The sequence below is a fragment of the Dermacentor andersoni genome, chromosome 1, assembly GCF_023375885.2.
Source record: "Dermacentor andersoni chromosome 1, qqDerAnde1_hic_scaffold, whole genome shotgun sequence".
Classification (NCBI taxonomy): domain Eukaryota; kingdom Metazoa; phylum Arthropoda; class Arachnida; order Ixodida; family Ixodidae; genus Dermacentor; species Dermacentor andersoni.
This window is the reverse complement of record NC_092814.1, coordinates 397,745,408-397,770,802: the sequence shown is the minus strand read 5'-3', so window position 1 is coordinate 397,770,802 and position 25,395 is coordinate 397,745,408.

Below are 25,395 nucleotides of genomic sequence, written 5' to 3'. Positions count from 1 at the left end.
GTGACATAGCTTGGCTGGGTGGTCTCCGCAATTGCAGAGGTAACAAGGTGGTAGTGGCGGGCGGCCGTTTCCCTTCTTTTCAGTTTCCTGTCTCTCGGCTGCGACTGGATCACATTGCTTTGTTTTCACCAGATTTGCTGCACCTTCAGCTTCCAAGAACTGATTTCCCTGCTCTAAGATTTCGTCCAAAGATTCTGCCTTCCTCTCCTTTCGCTGAAGTGACAAAGTCGCATCACAACCGTGCAAAAATATCTCTCTAATCAGCAGTGCGCGAAGGAGCTGTACTCGGTATTGGTTTTGGAAAGTTCGACCCATCTATCGATATAATGACTTAGCTGAGCTGTACAGTGGGTTGCCATTTCAGCCCCCACTGGTTTCTCGTTATTGAACCTGCCTCTAAACCCATCTGCTGTGAAGGGAAAGCACCTCAGGAGAGCGGTTTTCACTTTTGTGTAGTCGGCTGCATCGTTCAGCGGTAACCTTCAGTAAACGCTAAGCGCTTCTCCGCTTAAACAGGTCGAAAGCGCGGTCGACCACTGGCCTTCGGGCGACTTCTGACCTCTGGAGATACTCTCAAACAGCAAGATAATTGCGTCCAAATCGTCCCTTCTGTCACAAGCAGGCGAGAAGCCTGTTAATATTTATCCGTAAACTGTGCGCCTCCGGCACATCTTGGTGCTGGCCGCAAGCCCTGCTTCTGTTGGCACTTTGATTAAGCTGGATCCTTAATTGTAACAACTGTACTTCCCGCTCTGCGGCTTCCTTTGCCGCCACTCGCGCGCTCTCTTTTTCTTCGCACTCTGTCTTTTTCTTTGCGCACTTCGTCTTTTTTCCTCTCGAGCCAACGCCCGCTCTTCCCGGGCTACTGCCTGCCCCTGTTGCTCCACTGCCATGGATGGACCAAGCTGTCGCGATTCGAAGGCAGGTTTAGAGATTACTGGATTTTCGTCGTTGGTGCGACCATGATGCCCCGACGGTTTTCTGTAGGAACCCCTGTGTACTCTCGCCACCAAGCTCTCGTTATTTACTGCCTAATGTCCTACCTAGGTTAAACAATAAACAAGAAGAAGAAAACGCTATGAACTACCACACCCAAATTTTCTGATCTCCTATTGCGAACTGTGCTTTTCTACGTCTCCGTTTGGTGTAGTTTTCGCACTCTTCTTCCACCAGTCCTCCAATCGCCTCTTACTAACGCCTATTGCGGACATGTTTACTTTTCCACTGCTCTCGCTGAACCCAAGGGCTTCAAGGAGGCCAGTGGTGCCTAAATCGACCGCTGGGTAGAAGTCTTCGCATTCTAATAAAACATGCTCCATAGTTTCCCTAGCTTTACCGCAGCAACCACATGCTTCTTCTTCCTTCTTATATCTCGTTTTATAGGTGCGTGTACTAAGGCATCCCGATCTCGCTTCGAAAAGTAATGAGCTTCCTTTTGAGGTATCATAAATTGTTTCTTTCCTGATTTCGTTTCTTCCTCTTAAGTAGTTATTCATGGCAGGTTTCTTTTCCATTGCCGCCACCCATGAGATTATTTCAGCCTCTCTGACTTTCCGCTTGACCTTCTTTCTTGCTGTGTGGCCCACCCTACAGGCCGCATACTTGCTGGTAAGTTTCCTAGTTCTTTTCCTCCACTGTGAATCAATGTTTTTCCTGTACATATACGTGCACACTCTCCCAGCCCAATTACTTCCTTCCATATTCCTCAGCCGTTTTTCATACTCAATTTTACGGTGAGCTTCCCTCACGTTAAAACTAGCCCAGCCCATATCTCCCTGCACAGCTTCATTTGTAGTCTTCCTGTGAGCGCCCAATGCGTGGCGACCCACTGACCTTTGGTTGCCATCGAGTCCTGATTGTACCCCTGGTTTAAAGCAAACAACCGCATTTACAAAAGTAAGTCCTGGTGTCAATACCCCGTTCCACATACCTCGGTCCCGATGGTCATTAAGGGTTACGAACTCGATTCCAAGGGACGGGAAGCGTAGCAAGGGGCGGCAGAAGGTTAGGTGGGCGGATGAGATTAAAAAGTTTGCAGGGAAGACATGGCCACAATAAGTAGATGACCGAGGTAGTTGAAGTATGGAAGAGGCCTTTGCCCTGCAGTGGGCGTAACCAGGCAATTGATGATGATGATGACATAGCTTGGAGGACCTCGTGCCTATTGTATCCTCATAGCGCTCTGTGCTTCATTAAGGCTGCATTTCTCTTCCCCTTCACTGTTATTGTTTTTATATGTGTTTCCATATATATATTGCCTTCGTTTATGCATATACCAAGGTATTTATATTCTGTTACTCGAGGTATTTCCTGGCCCTGTATCTCCACTGTCTGTTCGCTCTTTTCATTGAATACCATAACACCTGATTTTCTAACACTAAATTTGTTGCTTTCCTGTCCACATATATCAGCCAGACGTTGCAAATCACTTTGCTTGTTAGCTAGCAAAACAATGTCATCCGCATAAAATAAACGTGGGAGCTGCTGCTCTGTTAGTGTACCCGCCTGTTTGTATGAGATATTAAACCCGATATTACTTCCTTCTCGCACCCTCTCCATTCTCACCATGTACATAATAAACAGCAGCGGGGATAAAGGGCACCCCTGCCTCAGTCCCTTGTTGATATGAACTCTCTCCTCGCTCCTCATCCGTTCCCATTCAACGCACACGGTATTTTCTAGGTAAATCTCTCTGAAAAGCTGTAGACAATCGTCACCTAAACCTTCCCCTTCCCGTATATCCCAAAAATGTTGCGGTCAATGTTGTCATAGGCTCCTCTAATGTCTAAAAAGGCCACATGTAACGGTCTGCTTTCTACTTTTGATATTTGAATACACTGAGTACGAACAAATAAGTTATCATCTAAACGCCTACCTATTTTGAAGCCATTCTGAAGTTCTCCCAAAAATGCCGTTATTATCTGGCCATGCTTGAAGCTTTAATTTGATTGCTTGCATTGCTACCCTGTATATTACCGATGTATTGGTCAACGGTCTATACGAGTGAATTCTATCTTTCTCCCCCTTACCTTTATAAATCAAATTCATTCTACTTTGTCGCCAACTGCCTGGTATTCGTCTATTGTGTAAAGTTTTTTCCATTGCTTTCACCAGAGCTTCCTTAATTTTTGGTCTTAGTTCATTAATCAGCCTAACGGGAACCTCGTCTAGCCCTGTGGCTCTGCGCTTAGGAATTTTCTCTTCCGCTTTCTCCCAGTTGAAATTTGTCAGCACCAGCTCCTTTTTTACTTGAGTGTCTTACATGCTATTTTTTTCTTCAGATGCAGCCTCGTGATTTCCTTGGAAAGGTTCGGCTGTTATTTTTCGGATGTAATTTATGGCCGCTTCTCTTTCCAGTCTGTTTTCATCTTCGTCTAGGATATGTTGTTGCATTGTTGACTTCCTGCTTATTAATTTTATGTGGTTCCAAAATATTCTAGGTGCGGCCTTCTTTTTTTCACGTATTTCTGACAACCAATCTTGACTTTCACCTTCTAATTCTGCTTGCACCAGTATTGAACCATAGACATTTTCTCCCGGCATATTTCCCATATACCGGTTACTTCATCCTGCGGCAACTGCGCCTTCTTTGCCTGCCTGTGCTCTCGAGATGCTCGAAAGGCGATCGCTTCTCGTATCTCCTTGTTCCATCAGTTTTTCGGTTTCTTTCTTCCTTTCCAACGAACATGTTGTTTCTCTTTCCGTATTTCTGTCATTATTACACTTAGAAGCTCACCATATTACCTTTCTTTACTTGGCCATTTGCCAAGTTCTTCCTCGACTCTAGTGACTATATTTGCTATTTGTTCAGCGTTCAAATTCGGACTGACCATTTTGTGCTCCTTGCTCTCTTTCCCAACTACATATACCATTTTTAGAATGATGAGTTTATGGTCACTCCCTATGCTGCTACGCCCTTCCTCATCAATGACCATTTCTCTCAACTTATCATGAATTCCTTCTATCATCAGACAGTAATCAATGGTCGATTGCCGGTTTCCCAATTCTCACGTGATCTACCCTTCACACTTAAGCCCTGTGTTCACGATAACGAGGTTATGTTGCTCACAAATATCTAGCATTGACTTCCCTATGTTGTCGGTGTAGCCATCTAAATCCTGTATGTGGGCATTAATGTCACCAAATAGGACAATTTCAGCACCATTCCCGAGACCCTCAATATCAGCGCTTATGCTTTCCAATAACTCTTTATTTTTCTCTGTGCAATTATTCACGGTCCCTAAATACGTAATGCTCAGCCAAGTTTTTTTTTTCCACTCATTGTACCTGATAACTAAAGATGATGATGATGATGATGATTGATGTTTAATGGCGCAAGGGCATCTAAGGCTAAAGAGCGCCCGGACATGTGTATTTGTTTAGTAAAATTGTGGGTTTCGTGCTATGACCTTAAAATAGAGGCTGTATAGAGGCCTACACGTAAGATGATGATGTATGGGGTTTTATGGCGCAAGGGCCAGGAATGGCCAAAGAGCGCCATGTCTGTGGTAGTGGGTGTGCAGTGTAACTATGATTACCATGAAATTGGTGTGACGTGGCTGTAAAGGGGCCTTAAAATATACGCTCTACATTGCGTAAAATCTGTGTAATAAAATTATGGCGATGACATATGACCTGTACTATGAGCATTTCGATGCATTTAAAAAGAATGATACAATAGGTAAAATATATCAGATTATAATAAATGCTAGAGCACTACTGCCTCCTTAGAGCCCTTGAAACACAAGGGTCTGGAGGCATGTGCTATACCGTACAACTATCCCAGCGGCATCCTCTAAAGAGAGGAAGCGCTAGGAATGCATGGGGCTAATAACATGTAGGACCACATCTCTCAGAAAACCTAGGACTGTGTCTGTGTTAAAAAGCGGTTCTGGGCCGAGGAACATTACTGGATGGAGAGGGATGTGCTGTCTGTAAGCTAAGGAAAAATGTTTCGTTCTTTCAAATTCGGCTTCGCGACACTCCAGAAGGACGTGGAGCACGGTAAGCCTCTCCCCGCATCTACCACAGGTTGGAGGCTCACTTCCGGTTAGTAGAAAATTATGGGTGCCAAACGTGTGTCCTATTCTGAGCCGACAGAATAGGACATCTGTTCGGCGCGATTTTGTAGTAGAGGGCCAGAATCCTAACTGTGGTTTTATCAGGTGGAGCTTATTATTCGTTTCCGCGTCCCACATGCGTTGCCAGTGGTCCCGCAATCTCCTTCGCAAGAAAGGCCTCAGATCTGTGACAGGCACCGCAGCGGTAGGGTTAACAGTTTGCGATGCGATTGACGTGGCCATCTCGTCCGCCAGAACATTACCCTCAATGCTCCTGTGGCCAGGCACCCAGCATATAATGATACGCTGGTTAGATATGTACGCTTTACACAAGACGGTGTAGAGTTCACTAAGTACAGGATTTTTGTGTGTATAGACTGACATCAAGGCCTTCACGACGCTTAGGGAGTCTGTATAGATCGCTGCTTTTTGAAGTTTTGATCTTCTTATATGTTTCACGGCAGAGAGTAATGCGTAGGCCCCGGCCGTAAAGATGCTTGTTTCGGGATGCAGTACGTCGGATTGCGAGAAGGATGGGCCGACTGCTGCATAGGATACCCCGGCATTTGACTTCGAAGCGTCTGTGTAGAAATCTGCACAGGAGTGCTTGTGCTGTAGTTCTAGGAAATGCATTCTGATTTCAGCCTCAGGAGCGTGCTTTGTGACTTTTATAAAGGATATGTCACATTGTATCACCTGCCACTCCCAGGGAGGTAAGAGCTTGATTGTGTGCATTAGGCGATGCTCGAGGAGTGGGACATGCATTTCATTGCTAAGCTCCTTCACACGCAGCGAAAAAGGCTGTCTTATGGAGGGACGGTTGCTGAAAAGTGTAGCGCACGTCATATCGGTAACGGTATCAAAACATGGATGTTCAGGATTAGAGCGTACTTTAAGGAAATATGTAAAGCTGTTGTATGATCTCTGTAGGTGGAGAGACCATTCATTCGATTCGGCATATAAGCTTTCAATTGGGCTTGTTCTGAAAGCGCCCGTGGCTAAACGGATGCCTAGATGGTGAACTGGGTCTAGCATCTTTAGCGCGCTTGGGGCGGCAGAGTTATATACCACGGCACCATAATCTAATCGTGACCGGATGAGGCTCTTATACAGATTCATTAGGCACTTCCTGTCACTACCCCACGTAGTCTGGGATAGAAGTTTCATTAGGTTCATTGTTTTCAGACACTTTTCTTTGAGTTGTTTAATGTGTGGGACGAAAGTGAGTCTATTGTCGAGTATAATACCTAGAAATTTGTGCTCTTTGTTTACAGGAATCTGTTGTCCACACATTTGTAAGCAAGGATCCGGAACTAGGCCTCTCTTCCTTGTAAACAGCACACAAGAACTTTTTTGAGGATTGATTTTAAAACCATTTTTCTCTGCCCACCCTCACACCTTGTTCAAGCCATGCTGTACCTGTCTCTCGCATACTGCGAGGTTACAGGATTTGAAGCCTATTTGAATGTCGTCAACATAGACGGAATACAAGATGGCTGGTGGTAAGGACGCACGAAGCGTTGTCATTTTAACAATAAAAAGTGTGCAACTGAGCACGCCTCCCTGGGGTACACCAGTTTCTTGTGTAAAAGGACGTGACAGAACATTGCCGACTTTCACCCGGAAGGTACGACTGGACAAGTAGCTTTTTATTACGTTTAGCATATTACCATGAATGCCCATTTCTGACAAATCTCTCAAGATTCCGTAGCGCCAGGTCGTATCGTACGCCTTCTCCATATCGAGGAATATCGATACGAAGAACTGTTTGTGTACAAGCGCGTCACGAATATGTCCTTCAATACGTACAAGATGGTCGGTTGTGCAGCGCCCTTCTCGGAAGCCACACTGAAAGGGATCAAGCATTTTGTTTTGTTCAAGAAAATGGATGAGTCGCCGATTTATCATTTTTTCAAATACCTTGCACATGCAGCTTGTGAGGGCTATCGGGCGGTAACTTGCCACTGAAGAAGGGTCTTTCCCTTCTTTCAAAACAGGGACCACAATGGCTTCTTTCCATGCCGTTGGAAGGTACCCTGCGTCCCAGATAGTGTTGAAAAGTGTAAGTAGTGTTACTTGCGTGTCATTGTGTAAGTTTTTGAGCATTTCATACATGATTCTATCGGATCCCGGTGCAGAGCTCTTGCATGCGCTCAAGGCAGCTTTCAACTCAGCAGCACTAAAAGGGCAATTGTACGGTTCATTCTGTCGGCATTTATTGACGAGTGGCTTGCATTCTTCTATTTGTTTATATTTTAGGAAGGATTGCGAATAATGTTTTGAGCTTGATACACTCTCAAAGTGCTCTCCAAGTGAGTCGGCCTGATGTTTCAGTGTACCGCCCTGTGTATTTACTAGAGGGAGTGAATAAGTTTGTCGTCCTTTTATCCTGTTAACCCTGTTCCAGACTTTCCCCTCCTCAGTATAAGAGTTGATACCCGATAAAAACTTCTGCCAGCTCTCTCTTCTGGCCTGTCGGCGCGTTCTCCTTCCTTCAGATTTCGCTTTTTTAAAGTTAATAAGATTCTCCGCAGTGGGAGAGGTTCGTAGCAACCCCCACGCTTTGTTTTGTTTCTTACGGGCGGTCCTACACTCGTCGTTCCACCACGGGACGCGCCATTTGCATGCGAAACCACTTACTTCAGATATGCATTTAGACGCGGCATCTATAATGAAGGCTGTAAAATACTGAACGGCAGCATCAATTTCTAAAGAGGACATGTCATCCCATGAGATCCTGGTGAGAGTTCGGAATTTCTCCCAGTCGGCTGTATCGATTTTCCACCTGGGAGCCTGTGGTAGACATTCGTGTTCTTTATATGTTCTTAGTAGTATAGGGAAGTGGTCGCTTCCGTAAGGATTGTCGTTAACTTCCCATTCAAGTTCAGACAGTAGTGACGGGGAGACTAGGCTCAAATCTATTGAAGAAAATGTTCTGTTTGCAAGAGAATAGTACGTCGCTTCCTTCTTATTCAGAAGACAAGCACCAGAAGAGAAAAGAAACTGTTCAATAAGACGACCTCGCGCATCTATACGAGGGCCGCCCCACAGGTGGTTGTGTGCATTGAAGTCGCCAAGAACAACATAGGGTTCTGGCAATTCATCTATAAAGGACTGAAATTCATGTTTAGTTAATTTGTAATGTGGGGGTATATAAAGCGAGCAAATAGTGATGAGTTTGTTTAGAAGAACAACTCGCACCGCCACTGCTTCAAGGGGCGTTCGAAGCTGTAAAGGTTGACATGCTATACTTTTATGTGTGAGAATCGCAACACCACCCGATGATGCGACGGCATCATCGCGGTCTTTACGAAACGTAACATAAGTACGGAGAAAGTTTGTGTGTTTGTATTTTAAATGTGTTTCCTGTAAACACAGTACTTTTGGATTGTGTTGGTGGATGATTTCCTGCACATCATCAAGGTTTCTAAGGAGACCTCTGACGTTCCATTGTATGATTTGTGTATCCATATTTAATGTAAATTGGTGCTGTGTATACGGAAACAGAAGTGTTGAATTAGATTACAGAGCTCTTGCGAGGCCCTGTAACCGGGGTTTTGCCTTTTTTGGAGCGCTCGAGGGAGCCTCGCCGCTCCTTAGGCGCTTGGTGCGCCGTGGGGATAGGTGTTGTGTCCATTGCCTCTTGTGAGGCGCCGGACACGTGCTCTTGCGAGCGGGAAATTACTAGCGAGGGTCCCGCCTTGGAGGGCAAGACCCCTGCGCCCACCAGCCCGGAGGTCGATGGGGCTCCCTGGGGGATTTGGCTGCGCCGGCTGTTGCCAGCGCTGGGAGGGGCCGGGGAGGTCGAGGCAGCCTCGGCTGCGCCTACCTTCGTGGCCTCTATCGGCCCTGCGGGGTCGCTGCGCGTAGCGCAGGTTGCCGCAGATGACTCTTGTGGGGCCGGCAACCCAAGGGTAGCCTGGCCTGGTTGCTGGTTGGATGGAGTAGGCTTACCTACTTACACCCTGGGGGCAGGAGCCAAAGGTACCTGCTCGCTGCACGCGGGCTGGGTACTTGGCATTGGCCACTGCGACGCTGCCCCCCGACGCGCCGCATCAGCATAGGGTGTGCTGTGAAAAGGTGAGCACCGTTTACGAGCTTCCTTAAACGAAATGTTTTCCTTGACTTTAAGGGTGATTATATCTTTTTCTTTCTTCCAGTTCGGACAGGAGCGTGAGTAAGCAGCATGGTCACCACTGCAGTTCACACAGGGAGGTGTGCCACTGCAGTTGTCGGAAGGGTGGCCCTGGACTCCACACTTTGCACAAGTTATTTGACCACGACAGCTCTGCGAGCCATGGCCGAACCTCTGACATTTAAAACACCGTCTAGGGTTGGGGATATATGGTCGCACAGTTAACCTGATGTATCCTGTTTCGATTGTTTCTGGTAGTACGCTGGATGCAAATGTTAAGATAAGATGCTTGGTTGGAATTTCCTTATTCTCCCGTCTAATGATAATACGCTTTACATCGGTCACATTTTGATTTTTCCACCCTTCCAAGAGTTCAGCTTCTGTCAAATCCTGAAGGTCTGCCTCTGACACGACTCCGCGTGAGCTGTTCATTGATCGGTGTGGTGTAACAGAAACTGGTATGTCACCAAAGGTTACCAGACTGCCTAGCTTTTCATATTGATTTTTCTGGGGGATCTCAAGAAGAAGATCTCCGCTTGCCATTTTCGTCACCTTATAACCTGACCCTAAGGCTTCGGTCAAGGATCTTGAAACAATGAATGGTGAAATGAGTCTCGCCTGTTTTGCAGCGTTCTCACTATGTACAACATGGTATTTCGGGTAATTCTCTTTTGTGCGGGTCAAATATGTAGTTAAGTCATCGGTGCGTCCCCTCTTCTGAGGGTGACGATCAAGTAGACGGGGAAATGCGGGTGTTCCCATAGTATTTCAGTTTCTTTTCGGCGGCAATGGCGGCCACCCACCACGGAGCCCAACATGGGGACGCTGCAGAACTTAACGCGTAAGGCTGCAGGCGCCAACCGTGCATTGCCACTATAACCCAATATATTATACCCAAGGGAGGGCACATACACAAGGTTAACCCTTGCCGCCGTGGAAAAAGGAAGTAATAAGAAGTGAAGAGAAGACAGGAAAGATGTAAAAGTGGGAGAGAAAGACGAAGATTGGAGAGGAGGACAGGAAAAGGCGACTGCCGATTTCCCCCAGGTGGGTCAGCCCGGAGGTGCCGTCTACGTGAAGCAGAGGCCAAAGAGGCGTGTTGCCTCCGCCGGGGGGCCTTAAAGGTCCGAACACCCGGCTTCGGCTCAACCTCCAGGATCCCCCTTTCCCCGGACACGACTAAGCCGCGCACGGCTACACGCGGGAGGGTCCAACCCTCGAGTGCTCGGGTCCGTGGTGTCGCAACCCACCAAACGCCTGCTGACGCAGACGCCCCTGCGGGGTACACGTAAGAAAAATCTATAAATACTAGTGAACGAATTCTAAAATTGTGAAGAGAAATATAAAGTCTTAAATGCTTTGGTTATAGGCACACGTGGTAAATTGTTGTGGATTGACCGAGTCCCTTGCTGTACAATTCTTGCTCACGCAAGAAGTGCAAGAGAGCTCAGACATACTTATGTGAATCAGATTGTACTTCATCTGTGAGGCACAATCTGATGGTTAGCATGGAATGAGATGATATCTAGAAAGTTAGCTTGAGCAAGATAATTAAGCACTCTTTTAAAGTTAAAAAGAGCCGCCTCTGATAAGAACATTGAGGGATTGGGTGGTATATGGTGTGTGTAGAGTTCCTTAAAATGAGCTACTCGCTCTCGGTGAAGTTCGGGACATTGAATAAGGACATGTAGGACGGTTAAGTTCTCACCGCAGCGTGTGCACGTCGGTGGGTCAGTTGCAGTCAATAGGTGTTTGTGTGTGCCATAAGTGTGTCCTATTCTGAGTCGTGCTAGGGTGACTTCGGTGTGTCTATCAAGCTTCAGTTGGAAAGGTTTGGTTAATCGCTGTTTAAGCAGGTGCAGCTTATTTTCCACTTGCTTGTCCCACTCATCGCGCCAATGGTTATCAAGCACCTTTCGTACCGCAGGTACCCAGCTTACATCAGTAATATCCCGATGCGCCGCTTGTCCAGCATTTTGGTCTGCCAGTTCATTGCCTGCGATCCCAGAGTGTCCTGGTACCCAGCATACAACAAGAGTAAGGATTTGTTTATATGCTACATGAATGTGTTTAAGGAGCATGTTTATTACAGGGTTTCGGCTTGCTTTGCCACAGGACAGGGCTGTGACAACGCTTAAGGAATCTGTGTATATTATGGACATTTGTATCTTGTGCCGCACTATGTATTCAACAGTGATCAGGATACCGCACGCTTCGGCTGTAAAAATTCTGCTATGGTTATGTAAGGTTTTAGTGTTGAAAAAGTTTGGGCGATGCGCTGCACATGATACCGAAGTTGCCGACTTCGAAGCATCAGTGAAAAATGCCATCGATCTATACTTGTCTTCAAGGGCCAAGAAATGTTGCTGGATGAGGGCACTTGGACAACTCGTTTTGTTCAGTTCTGTAAAGGACAAGTCACAGGTAACTGTACATTGCTCCCAAGGTGGGGTGGGTTCCGCATTGTCGCTGTCCTGTACATCTGTGAAAACTACTCCGAGTTCTTCCGCAACAGATTTTACTGCCAACGGGAACAGCGGGGCGTGTGAAGTCCTGTTTAGGTACAACTGATTTGTGGACTGATCACTTATGAGTGCTTTGCATGGATGTTGTTTTAGTGACATAATTCTTATTGCGTAGGTGACTCCCAGATATGGACGTTGATAATTCAGCGGCCACTGATCCGATTCAGCATATAGACTTTGGACGGGGCTCGTCCGAAAGGCACCAAGTGCTAGGCGGGTACCTAAGTGATAGACAGCATCGAGTAGCTTAAGTGTTGTCTTTGAAGCCGACTGGTATACAATACATCCATAGTCTATGCGGGACAACAAAAGGCTTTTAAAAAGAGATAGGAGGCAATACCCATCTGTTCCCCACGACTGATGAGATAAAATCTTTAAAAGGTTCATGGTTTTAAGACATTTCAGTTTCAACTGTTTTATATGCTGCATGAAGGTTAGCTTACTATCGAAGATTACACCTAGAAATTTTATTCTGTTCTATTTATCAGGTTTTTCCGATGCATCGTAATACAAGGGTCAGGACATACCCCTCTACGTCTGGAAAACAGCACACAGGTAGTCTTCTCTGCACTGAATCTAAACGCGTTTCCGTCTGCCCATTTCGCGAGCTGGTTAACTGTATCTGGCATTCACATGTGGACAGGTTGCAAGATTTAAAGCTGATTTGGATGTCGTCCACATAGACAGAATAAGACACCATTGGTGGTATAGCAGATTATTAGCAGCATTCGTATTTGGTAGATTATTAGCAGCATTGGTATTTTGATTATAAAAAGTGTGCAACTTAGCACACCTCCCTGTGCTACACCGTTTTCTTGAATAAAAGTGCGCGATAATACATTGCCAATTCTTACGCGGTACTTCCTTTCAGATAAGTAATCTTGCAAAATGTTCAGCATACTACCACAAATTCCATAGGACGACAGGTCTTGCAGAATACCATATCGCCAGGCAGTATCATATGCCTTTTCAAGATCAAAGAATACAGATAGACAGTATTGGCTGTGTACAAATGCATCACGTATATATGACTCAAGCAAAACAAGATTATCGGTTGTCAACCTCGCTCTACGGAAGCCAGATTGCTGACGGTCGAATATACCGTTATATTCGAAAAAGACCACAAGGCGACGGTTTATAATTTTGTCAAATACCTTAAGTAGACAGCTGGTCAGTGCAATTGGTCTATAGCTATTAACTAAGGAAGGGTCTTTGCCGTGTGAGTATTGGTAGGACTATTGCTTCTTTCGAAGATGATGGTATATGACCAGTTGCAAAAATCTTATTGTAAAGACCTAAGATGCAGTTTAGGGTCTCATAAGGCAGATTCTTGATTATTTCATGTGTTATTGTGTCAGAACCTGGAGCCGAGCTACCACAAGAGCCTAGGGCAAGCTTGAGTTCATGGAACGTTAATGGTCTATTGTACCCTTCTGATGACTTTTTTAGATCTAGAGGAATATTTCCAGCTATTCTTTTATGCTTTAAGAAAATTTCGGAATAATTTTCCGAACTTGATACTCTCTCAAAGTGCTCGCCAAGAGTGTTTGCTTGGTCTTCGATTGACTCACCAGAGCCATTGACGAGAGGAAAAGGATTTGGACGTTGTCCTTTTAGTTTACGTACCCTGTTATATACCTTGCTCACATCCGTGTATGAGTTTATGGAGGATACGTAGCGTGTCCAGCTTTCTCTTTTCGATACTCGGCGAATACGGCGGCCATTTGCCTTGCACCACTTAAATTCTATTAGATTTTCTGTGGTTGGGTAGCGTGAAAATCTACTCCACGCTTTGTTCTGGAGTTTCTTTGCAGTTTCACAGTCTTTGTTCCACCACGGTTTTGGATTCATTTTATCTGTGCAGGATTGAGGTATGCAGTTTCGAGCTGAAGAGAGGATGTGTTCAGTGATGTAGCTAGCCAGTTCTTCTACACCTAGATGGTCCACTTCTTCTAGGCACAGTTTACTTATCTTTCTAAATTTTGACCAGTCTGCTGCATGAAGTCTCCATTTTTGGGGGTAAGCTGGTCCATCGTGCCACTTTGTTGTTTCTAGGAGTGTAGGCAAATGATCGCTCCCATATGGATTACTGATAACTCTCGATTCCAGGTATGGAAGAAGCGATGCTGACCCTATGGCTAAATCTATACATGAATACGTGTTGTGTGTGGAACTGTAAAAGGTTAGCTCTGCCTTGTTAAATAGACAGGCTCCAGAAGAAAGAAGGAAGTTCTCTATTGCCCGTCCTCTCGCATCACATGTTGAGTCACACCAGAATGTGCTGTGAGCATTGAAGTCTCCGATTACTATATAGGGTTCGGGAAGCGGGTCAATCAGCTTTTCAAATTCTGCAATGTCAAACCGTTCATCAGGCGGTAAATATGTAGAGCAAATAGTTATAAGTTGGTTGAACAATATAGCCCGAACAGCCACTGCTTCAAATGAACTTTGGAGTAATACATGCTGGCATGCTACCGACTTTTGGGCTATGATTGCCACCCCATCTGAAGAAGTATTGCCATTATTTCTATCTTTACGCGAAATGATGTACTGTCTTAAGAAGTTCTTGTGTGTAGACTTTAAATGTGTTTCTCGAACACAGAACAGTCGTGGCTGATATTCCTCTATCAGATCTTTGACATCATCTAGATTGCGAAATAGGCCCCTGGCATTCCACTGAATTATTTGTGTAGCCATATTGAGGAAAATATTTGTTGTCTGTGTTCAAGAGCCCGTGGTAAAGATGGATGGATACTTATACAAGGGGGGTAACCATATAGGTTACCGCTCCCTTCCTTTGAGCAGTTACAGGAATTTTCTCTCTCCTAGCGCGCACCTGAGAGCGCTGATCTTTCGGCGTGGATGACGCCGGGGATTTTTGATCGACCTCCATAACCTTCTCTGAGGTGCTGGAAGATCGTGAACTAGGCGCTGAAACTCGCGTCCCAGTCCGTGGAGTTCGGATTAGCTTTGTGACCTGCGGGACTGGAGTCGGCAGGTCCACCTTCGATGTTGATGGAGCAGCAGTTGCTGCAGCCACCAGGGGGGCAGGCGGAGTGATTACCGGGCCACTGTCAGGGAGCGCGGTAGACTCCCGAGGGATTTGTGACGCTGCCCCTCGTCGCGCCACCTCGGAAAAGCTTGTGTGATTTAAGTATGACAGACGTTTCCTTGCTTCGTGAAATGTCATATTTTCTTTGACCTTTAATGTAATGATTTCGTTTTCTTTCTTCCATTTAGGGCACGTTCTAGAGTAGGCTGGATTGCTTCCATCACAGTTCACGAAATGTGGAGATGAGTCGCGAGTGTCTGATGGATGATCGTTCGAGCTGCATTTCGCGCAAGTCTGCCGTCCTCGGCATGTCTAGGATCGATGCCCATACCACTGGCACTTAAAGCACCGTCGAGGATTTGAGATGTACGGCCTAACACGTACTTTGATATAGCCTGCATCCCATGTAGTAGGCAGTATACTGGTACCAAAGGTTAATACTATGTGCTTTGCTGGAAGTTGTTCATTGTTCCTGCGGATTAGGATTCTTTCTACTTTGATCACATTTTGGTCCTGGAAACCTTCAAGCAGCTCTTCGTTACTAAGGTCTAGGAAGTCGTCTTCAGAGATTACTCCACGGCTCGTGTTCATGGTTCGATGTGCCGACACAGTGACTGCTACATCGCCAATGCATTTCAAGTCAGTAATTTTATCGTGTTGTGCTTTATCCTTCAATTCAAGGAGCATGTCTCCATTCGACATCTTTGTAGCTTTGTAGCCAGGTCCTATAGTGTTTGCGAGGCATTTCGCCACCAAGAAGGGGGAGAATTTACGCACGCTCTTGTTGCCTTCACTGTGGATTACTTGGTATTTAGGAAAGTGTTCTTGATTGTTCTTCATAAAGAATTGAAACGTTGCATCGGTGCGCCCTCTTTTTAGAGGGCGATCAAGGGAAAGTGGTTTACTAGAAGCCATATAGGGGTCTTGAGTTCGGCAGCAGCGCTAACCGCCCACCACCGAGCCCAACATGGGGACGGAGCAAGTCTTACGAGTAAGACAAGCCCTCGCCAGTTGTACGGTGCCACTATAACCCAATCTGGAGTACCCAAGGTTGGCCACCCACACAAGGTTAACCCTCGCTGCCAGGAATGTCGGAAGTAACTAGAAGAGAGGAGAAGACAGGAAAGATTGAAAGGAGGAGAGAAAGACGCAGAATGGAGAGGGGGACAGGAAAAGGCAACTACCGATTTCCCCCGGGTGGGTCAGTCCGGAGGTGCCGTCTATGTGAAGCAGATGCCAAAGGGGTGTGTTGCCTCCGCCGGGGGGCCTTATAGGTCCAAACAGCCAGCATCAGCTCAACCCCCAGGATCCCCCTTTCCCCAGACACGGCTAAGCCGCGCACCGCTACACGCGGGAGGGTCCAACCCTCGTGTGCTCGGGTACGTGGTGTCGCAACACACCAAACGCCTGCTTACGCAGACGCCCCTGCGGGGGATGGTATCAAGGTAAAGAATTCGGAGCATATCAAATCAGTGGACACGGCAACCCTGTCGTGACGATGACATCTAATGTGCCGCTCTTCTTGCAGATGCCGCTAGATGCCTTGTTATCGCTTCGGCCTCGGGAACAACGATTTCGACAAACGACGGATGCTGCTGGCGTGGCACTGAATTGGGAACTCCGGTGCCGCTTCGTTTCGACAACGCTTTCGGCACGGTTCATACGCCCCCAACTATCTCAGCTGATGCGCATGTGCATGATGCCTACGGAGGACCGTGCAAAGCTACGATGACGTAACTCACCGAGAAGTGGATCACCTCGCCGTTGGGTTTAAAAAAGCTACCAGCGCCCGCTGTCTTCAGCGGACACGACAACGCTGTCGTGATGATGACACCTAATGTGCCGCTCTTCGTGCAGATTGCCGCTGGATGCCTCGTTGTCGCTTCGGCCTCGGGAACAGCGATTTCGGCAAGCGACGGATGCTGCTGGCGTGGCGCTGAATTGGGAATTCCGGTGTCACTTCGTTTCGACAACGCTTTCGGCACGTTTCCCACGCCCCCAACAATCTCAGCTGATGCGCATGTGCATGATGCCTACGGAGGACCGCGTAAAGCTACGATAACGTAACTCATCGACCAGTGGATCGCCTCGCCGTTGGGTTTAAAAGGGCTACCAGCGCCCGCTTTCTTCATTCGGCACAACCCTGTCGTCGTGATGACACCTAATGTGCCGCTCTTCGTGCAGATTGCCGCTGGATGCCTCGTTGTCGCTTCGGACTCGGGAACAACGATTTCGACAAGCGACGGATGCTGCTGGCGTGGCGCTGAATTGGGAACTCCGGTGTGGCTTCGTTTCGACAACGTTTTCGGCACGTTTCCTACGCCCCCAACAATCTCAACTGATGCGCCTGTGCATCATGCCTACGGAGGACCGTGCAAAGCTACGATGACGTAACTCACCGAGAAGTGGATCACCTCGCCGTTGGGTTTAAAAGGGCTACCAGCGCCCGCTTTCTTCAGCGGACACGACAACGCTGTCGTGACGATGACACCTAATGTGCCGCTGCCGCACGCCGTAGTGGGGGACTCCGGAAATTTAGACCCCCTGACATACTTTAACATGCACCTAACTTTAAGTATACGGGTGTTTTCGCATTTCGCCTCCAACGAAATGCGGCCGGCATGTCCGGGCTTCGATCCCGCGACCTCGTGCTCAGCAGGCCAACACCATAGCCACTAAGCAACCATGGCGTGGACTTGAGCAACGCTTTTTCGCTACGCTTTCCCTAGTGGCATTAAATAAATTGTTCTATCTAACCTAGAAATGTCTGCAAAATACACGATTTTTTTATGAGGAAAAAACCCTCTTACGCGAACATATTCCCACTATGCATGGGCACATCGTAGCACGACTGAAACAAAAACACGGTAACTGCGTGGCAGCGGTTCATGAAAACCCTATCTAGCGTACCTGCAGTATCAGCAGAAAACAATGAGCTTTTTCCATAACATTCTTGTAATAACTCATTGTCACGGAGAGGTATTATTCGATTTGGCGAAGCACGGATTAACGGGAGCCGAAAGGTCGTTTACTGCCGGTCACTCTGGCAAGCGGCCGACAGAAGTCGACGGCATATTTAGAGATTACTGTAATTTCGTGGTCGGCGTGACTGTAACGTCCCGAGAGCTTTTTGTAGGAATTTCTGTGTCGTCGGCGCGATCATGACACCCCGACGGTTTTTTATAGGAACCCCTCTATATTGTCTGCCGCGCACGTGCATTAATAAGCCTACTAAGAAAGCAGGGATGTGAATACTCCGAAAGATCTGTTGTCTCTGTGCAATCCTGTGTCCGCTGAGTGCTGACAGTGTATTTGTGCCGACAGCGCCGTATGGCCAGCTGCCTTCGTTTCTCTTCTGTTTGTGAACGAGCAATAGAGGCCCGCCACGGACTCAAGGGTATGCGTGTGTGGTGCAATATAAGTGCGCGACCTCTAATAGTAGGGGGTAATCATCCGTTCCCTGGCCCCTAATCAAAAGGGGCGTGGCAGACGTTCGGAGGAGCCGGATTAAAATTGGGTGAACTCGATTGGATCGTCACAAATATCTGCTATTCTCCGACACAGAGAAATAGGGAAATGAGAAGTTATTTAAACGCAGGTTTTAGACCGAGCTGAGCAGTCTAGAAGCTGAGCCTACAATCGGCTGAAAAGCCTACGGCCATAGATCAAGGATCTATGGCCGTCCAGTGTCGCCTGGGCTACCTAGGCGTGTCTGAACTGCGAGTCACTAGTTCACGTAAGAGACGACAAACCAACTCCTGCAACAAAGCTCACGGTAGTTCCTCTCAAGTTAGCTCAACTTGCTCGAGGGAACACGCCAGACCCACACTCCCGGGAAACCCAGCCAGCAATCGTATCCGCCGCAACGAGATCGGCTTGCTAGCGTTCTTCGGGAAAGCTCTGCCGTCAACTCCCTGCTTTATGGAATTGCTGCTGCTGCCTGGCCATGCGTATGTCATCATTTGTTTTATTTTGAACTTTGTCTAGTTGACCAGCATTAAGTGTATTTGGTGTAGTGTTAATTTCCATATCCCCTATTGTATTTCTTTCGTCTTCAACATTGATCTAGATTACGTGGATGATTGTTAGTTTTCTTTTGTTTTTTGTGTTTCGTTGAAATTGTGTGTCGTTCTCAGCCCATAAATATTTTTCTTTCTCCCTTTAACTCCCGACTCTGACTGTTTGGCGGTGTTCACTTGAGTACGGAAAGACCAACCGGCTTGTATACACTGCCGGCGACTTCGCGCCAATGGCGAACGGATGACAAGCCGTGACATTAAACTGGCGTCCGCAGAGAGGACGTTCTGTAGAATAGCAGCACAGTGAATGAAGAATGACAATCGTGGAGATTGATCGAATAGTGGTACTGACACATTATTCCTAGATGTCGAATGCCCGTGCCTGCGAATTGTGAGCGCGGAAGTTTTCGAGGTGTAGTGCACTTTGTAGGGAATGGAGTTCGACAAGGGGATAGAACGAGGTAAACAGTCAGGCCTAGAGGACGCTGAGCTGAGGAATCGCGGTTTGTATTTTCTGGCGAATGGACGAGCTTTTCGGAGCTCCGTCGCGGCGAAGAAATCGTAAGTTTTTGTACATGCGTTGAGCTTGCTTCTGTTTTTGATTTACTCATTTTTTGCCTTCAATTAGAAATTGGGTGGTTTTCTTTTTCTTTCCTTTTTTTATGTCTCTCCTATTTAGGGAGCGTGGATGTGCTTCGTGTACATTTCCTTTTTCAGGATGTTTAGAGCGTCGTTTCGCGCCACGTGCTTCAATACTTGCAGCCGGGTTGGACGTTGAGTGTTTGTAGTCTTTAAATGGTAGCTCGGAAGTGGCAAGACTAATAGCTATTAGTGGTTTTACTGTGCGTGTTTTGGTAGGAAAGTGAGAGCGTGGCACGCGTGGAACGCGTGCGAGGGCGTGTCATACCTTCGGTCTCCGCGGAATTGATTGCTTTTGAAACAGTGGTGAGAGTTGCTTTGCGACATTTTGAGGATTTGGATCCTGTGCATATCGGTTTTTGCTAAAAGGCACATGCTCTGCATTGATATAGTATTATGGTAATATAGTATTTGCATCAGTAGTAGCATTACCATAGTATTATAGTATTTGCAAAAAGCCGTGCAATACATGGCGAGAAAGCCGGGAAGGCATGCAGTTTGCGGGGGGTCCCTCAAGGCGGATGAGAATGGAGAGAGCATCGAATCAACCGGCACAAAATGTGATGTCGATACAAAGCTGCACAAAATGGAGCCTTTCTAGGAAGAGCTTCTCAAACAGGTGCAAGAGCTCAAAAATGCGCAAAACAGGCAGCGTGATGCACCAAAGGCAGTTGAAAAGAGACTTGAAGCAGCCGAGAAAAAGCTAAACTGGGCCACCAATGTGAACGAGAATGTACGTAAGAATAGAACGCAGACCCGCGACGTGACCTACGAGGGAGTATCAGCAAAATACGTGGAATATAAGCAGCCTGATGAAGGATGGATGGATGGATGTTATGAGCGTCCCCTTTGGAACGGGGCGGTGGGTTGCGCGACCAAGCTCTTGTTATTACACTGCCTAATGTCCTACTTAGATTAAACAATAAATAAATGAAGAAAAACTCTATTAACTACCAAACCCAAATTTTCTGATTCCCTATTTCGAACTGTGCTTTTATAAGGGTTAGCTGGAAAGAGCGGCACCTACCTTGAGGCCGCCACGCAGAAAAAGCAGGAAGCCAGGGGACAATGCCCCTTGTCGAGTCCGAATCACACGGAAAAGGACAAAAGGAAGCCAGGAGAAGTATGAGCGAGTGAAAGGGTAATTATCACCGGTGACTCAAACCTGGCTGGCTGATGAAAAGCAATTGTGGAGAGGGTGAAAGGCGATAAAAATTGGCAGTAGGGACATTTTCAGGGCGGAGACTGGGTTCTGTCATAGAGCGAGCAAAAGAAAAGCTCGCGGAAAATGCCCACGTGCGCAACCTAGTCATAGTAGCAGGTGGGCTAAATGACGTCCTAAACAGGAAAGGGACTGGACTAGTCCAGCGCTTGGCGAAGGGGGTGGACGACTTGCGTGAGCTATCCCCTCAGGTGCAGATCATGGTGTGCACAGTGCCGGAGATGCCTGTACGTGACAGTCACGTACAAAGAGCCGTAGTGGCTGCTAATGATGCTATATGGAAAATGATCCGAGAGAAAGGCTTCGAGGTTGTGGAAGTAAACAGGGAAGTGAGAAGGTGTGGTGGTTTTAAACGAGACGGAATCCACTTCAATTACAGGCGGGCACGAGAAGTGGGCAGGCGATTTTGTGGTCGCCCTATAGCTATTTTAGGGGGCCCACGGGTGCTCAGGAGGCCAGAGTAGATAGTAATGAAAAAAGTCCCCTAAGGGAACCTCAGAAGAGCATCGCCGTCGATAACAGAAAAAGAAGGAAAACAAGAGAGAGGGCTCGCCATGGAATAGGCTACATAAACATGCAGGGCGGCAGAAGAAAGGAAAAGTGGGCAGAGATTGAGGAGCAGTTAAATAGAGATCAAATTGGGGTGTATGCGGTTACAGAAACGCACCTTAGAGACTCAGAAGAGCCGCCAGTTATTAAAAATTATGTTTGGGAAGGGTGCAACAGAACTATGTCGAAAAGAATGGTAGGGGGAGTCGGAATGCTCCATGAGGGAACCAAATGGAAAAGAGTAAATTCAAAATGTCAAGAGCATCTTTGGTTATCACCCCGCAGGGGCGTCTGCCTCAGCAGGCGTTTGGTGTGTTGCGACACCACGTACCCGAGCACACGAGGGTTGGAGCCTCCCGCGTGTAGCCGTGCGCGGCTTAGCCGTGTCCGGGGAAAAGGGGATCCGGAGGGTTGAGCAAATGCCGGGTGTTTGGACCTTTACGGCCCCTCGGCAGCGGCAACACACCTCTTTGGCCTCGGCTTCACGTAGACGGCACCCCCGGACTGACCCACCCGGGGGAAATTGGTAGTTGCCTTTTCCTGTCCTCCTCTCCATTCTGCGTCTTTTTCTCTTCCTTTCAATGTTTCCTGGCTTCTCGTCTCTTCTATTTACTTCCAACTTTCCGGGCAGTGAGGGTTAACCTTGTGTGGGTGGCCAACCTTGTGTACTCCAGATTGGGTTATAGTGGCACCGTACAACTGGCGAGGGCTTGTCTTATTCGTAAGACCTGCTCCGTAGACATGTTGGGCTCGGTGGTGGGCGGTTGGCGCTGCTGCCGAACTCATGACCTCTATATGGCTTCTAGTAAACCACTTTCCCTTGATCGCCCTCTAAAAAGAGGGCGCACCGATGCAACGTTTCAATTCTTTATGAAGAACAATCAAGAACACTTTCCTAAATACCAAGTAATCCACAGTGAAGGCAACAAGAGCGTACGTAAATTCTCCCCCTTCTTGGTGGCGAAATGCCTTCGCAACACGATAGGACCTGGCTACAAAGCCACAAAAATGTCCAGTGGAGATCTGCTCCTTGAATTGAAAGATAAATCCGAATATGAAAAACTGAATGACTTGAAATGCATAGGCGATGTAGCGGTCACTGTGTCCGCACATCGAACCATGAACACGAGCCGTGGAGTAATCTCTGAAGACGACTTCCTAGACCTTAGTAACGAAGAGCTGCTTGAAGGTTTCCAGGACCAAAATGTGATCAAAGTAGAAAGAATCCTAATCCGCAGGAACAATGAACAACTTCCAGCAAAGCACATAGTATTAACCTTTGGTACCAGTATACTGCCTACTACATGGGATGCAGGCTATATCAAAGTACGTGTTAGGCCGTACATCCCAAATCCTCGACGGTGCTTTAAGTGCCAGTGGTATGGGCATCGATCCTAGACATGCCGAGGACGGCAGACTTGCGCGAAATCCAGCTCGAACGATCATCCATCAGACACTTGCGACTCATCTCCACATTTCGTGAACTGTGATGGAAGCAATCCAGCCTACTCTAGAACGTGCCCTAAATGGAAGAAAGAAAACGAAATCATTACATTAAAGGTCAAAGAAAATATAACATTTCACGAAGCAAGGAAACGTCTGTCATACTTAAATCACACAAGCTTTTCCGAGGTGGCGCGACGAGGGGCAGCGTCACAAATCCTTCGGGAGTCTACCGCGCTCCCTGACAGTGGCCCGGTAATCACTCCGCCTGCCCCCCTGGTGGCTGCAGCAACTGCTGCTCCATCAACATCGAAGGTGGACCTGCCGACTCCAGTCCCGCAGGTCCCAAACCTAATCCGAACTCCACGGACTGGGACGCGAATTTCAGCGCCTAGTTCACGATCTTCCAGCACCTCAGAGAAGGTTATGGAGATCGATCAAAAATCCCCGGCATCATCCACGCCGAAAGATCAGCGCTCTCAGGTGCGCGCTAGGAGAGAGAAAATTCCTGTAACTGCTCAAAGGAAGGGACCGGTAACCTATATGGTTACCCCCCTTGTATACATATCCATCCATCTTTTCCACGGGCTCTTGAACACAGACAACAAAAATTTTCCTCAATATGGCTACACAAATAATTCAGTGGAATGCCAGGGGCCTATTTCGCAATCTAGATGATATCCAAGATGTACTAGAGGAATATCAGCCACGACTGTTCTATGTTCAAAAAACACATTTAAAGTCTACACACTAGAACTTCTTAAAACAGTACATAATTTTCCGTAAAGGTAGAAATAATGGCAATTCTTCTTCAGGTGGTGTGGCAATCATAGCCTAAAACTCAGTAGCATGCCAGCATGTATCACTCCAAAGTTCATTTGAAGCAGTAGCTGTTCGGGCTATATTGTTCAACCAACTTATAACTATTTGCTCTATATATTTACCGCCTGATGAAAGGTTTGACATCGCAGAATTTGAAAAGCTGATTGACCAGCTTCCCGAACCTTATATAATAATCGGAGACTTCAATGCTCACAGCACATTCTGGGGTGACTCGAGATGTGATGCGAGAGGACGGGCAATAGAGAACTTCTTTCTTTCTTCTGGAGCCTGCCTATTTAACAAGGCAGAGCCAACCTTTTACAGTTCCACACACAACACGTATTCATGTATAGATTTAGCAATAGGGTCAGCGTCACTTCTTCCATATCTGGAATGGAGAGTTATCAGTAATCCGTACGGGAGTGATCATTTTCCTACACTCCTAGAAACAACAAAGTGGTACGATGGACCAGCTTACCCCAAAAAGTGGAAACTTCATAGTGCAGACTGGTCAAAGTTCAGAAGCATATGTAAACTGTGCCTGGAAGATGTGGACCACCTATGTGTAGAGGAACTGGCCAGCTACATCACTGAACATATTCTCTGTTCTGCTAAAAACTGCATCCCTCAGTCCTGTACATATAAAGTCAATCCCAAGCGATGGTGGAACAAAGACTGCGAAACTGCAAAGAAACGCCAGAACAAAGCATGGAGTAGATTTTCACGCTACCCAACCACAGAAAATCTAATAGAATTTAAGCGCTGCAAAGCAAATGGACGCCGTATTCGCCGAATATCCAAAAGAGAAAGCTGGACGCGCTACATGTCCTCAATAAACTCATACACTGATGTTAGCAAAGTATATAACAGAGTACGCAAGCTGAAAGGACAACGTCCAAATCCTTTTCCTCTCGTCACTGGCTCTGGTGATTCAGTAGCAGATCAAGCAAACACTCTTGGCGAGCACTTTGAGAGAGTATCAAGTTCAGAAAATTATTCCGAAAATTTCTTAAACCATAAAAGAATAGCTGAAAATATTCCTTTGCGTCCCAAAAATTCATTAGAAGGGTACAATAGACCATTAACGTTCCATGAACTGAAGCTTGCCCTAGGCTCTTGTGGTAGCTCGGCTCCAGGTTCTGACACAATAACATATGAAATAATCAAGAATCTCCCTTGAGACCCTAAACTGCATCTTAGCTCTTTACAATAAGATCTTTGCAACTGGTCATATACCTTCATCTTGGAAAGAAGCAATAGTCCTGCCAATACTCAAACATGGCAAAGACCCTTCCTTAGTTAACAGTTACAGGCCAATTGCACTCACTAGCTGCTTACTTAAGGTGTTTGAAAAAATTATTAACCGTCATCTTGTGTTCTTTTTGGAATATAATGGTATCTTGGACCCTCGCCAATCTGGTATCCGAAGAGCGAGGTCTACAGCCGATAATCTATTTCTCCTTGAATCATATATACGTGATGCATTTGTACATAGCCAATCCTGTCTATCTGTATTTGATCTTGAGAAGGCATACGATACTGCCTGGCGACACGGTATTCTGCAAGACCTGTCGTCCTATGGAATCTGTGGCAGTATGCTGAATATTTTGCAAAATTACTTATCTGAAAGAAAGTTCCGCGTAAGAATTGGCAATGTACTATCGCGCACGTTTATTCAAGAAAACGGTGTACCACAGGGAGGAGTGCTATGTTGCACACTTTTTATAATCAAAATGAACTCTCTTCGCTCTGTTATACCATCAATGGTGTCTTATTCTGTGTATGTGGACGACATCCAAATCAGCTTTAAATCCTGCAACCTGTCCATATGTGAACGCCAGATCCAGTTGACTGTTAATCGGCTCACGAAATGGGCTGACGAAAACGGGTTTAGATTCAGTGCAGAAAAGACTTCCTGTGTGCTGTTTT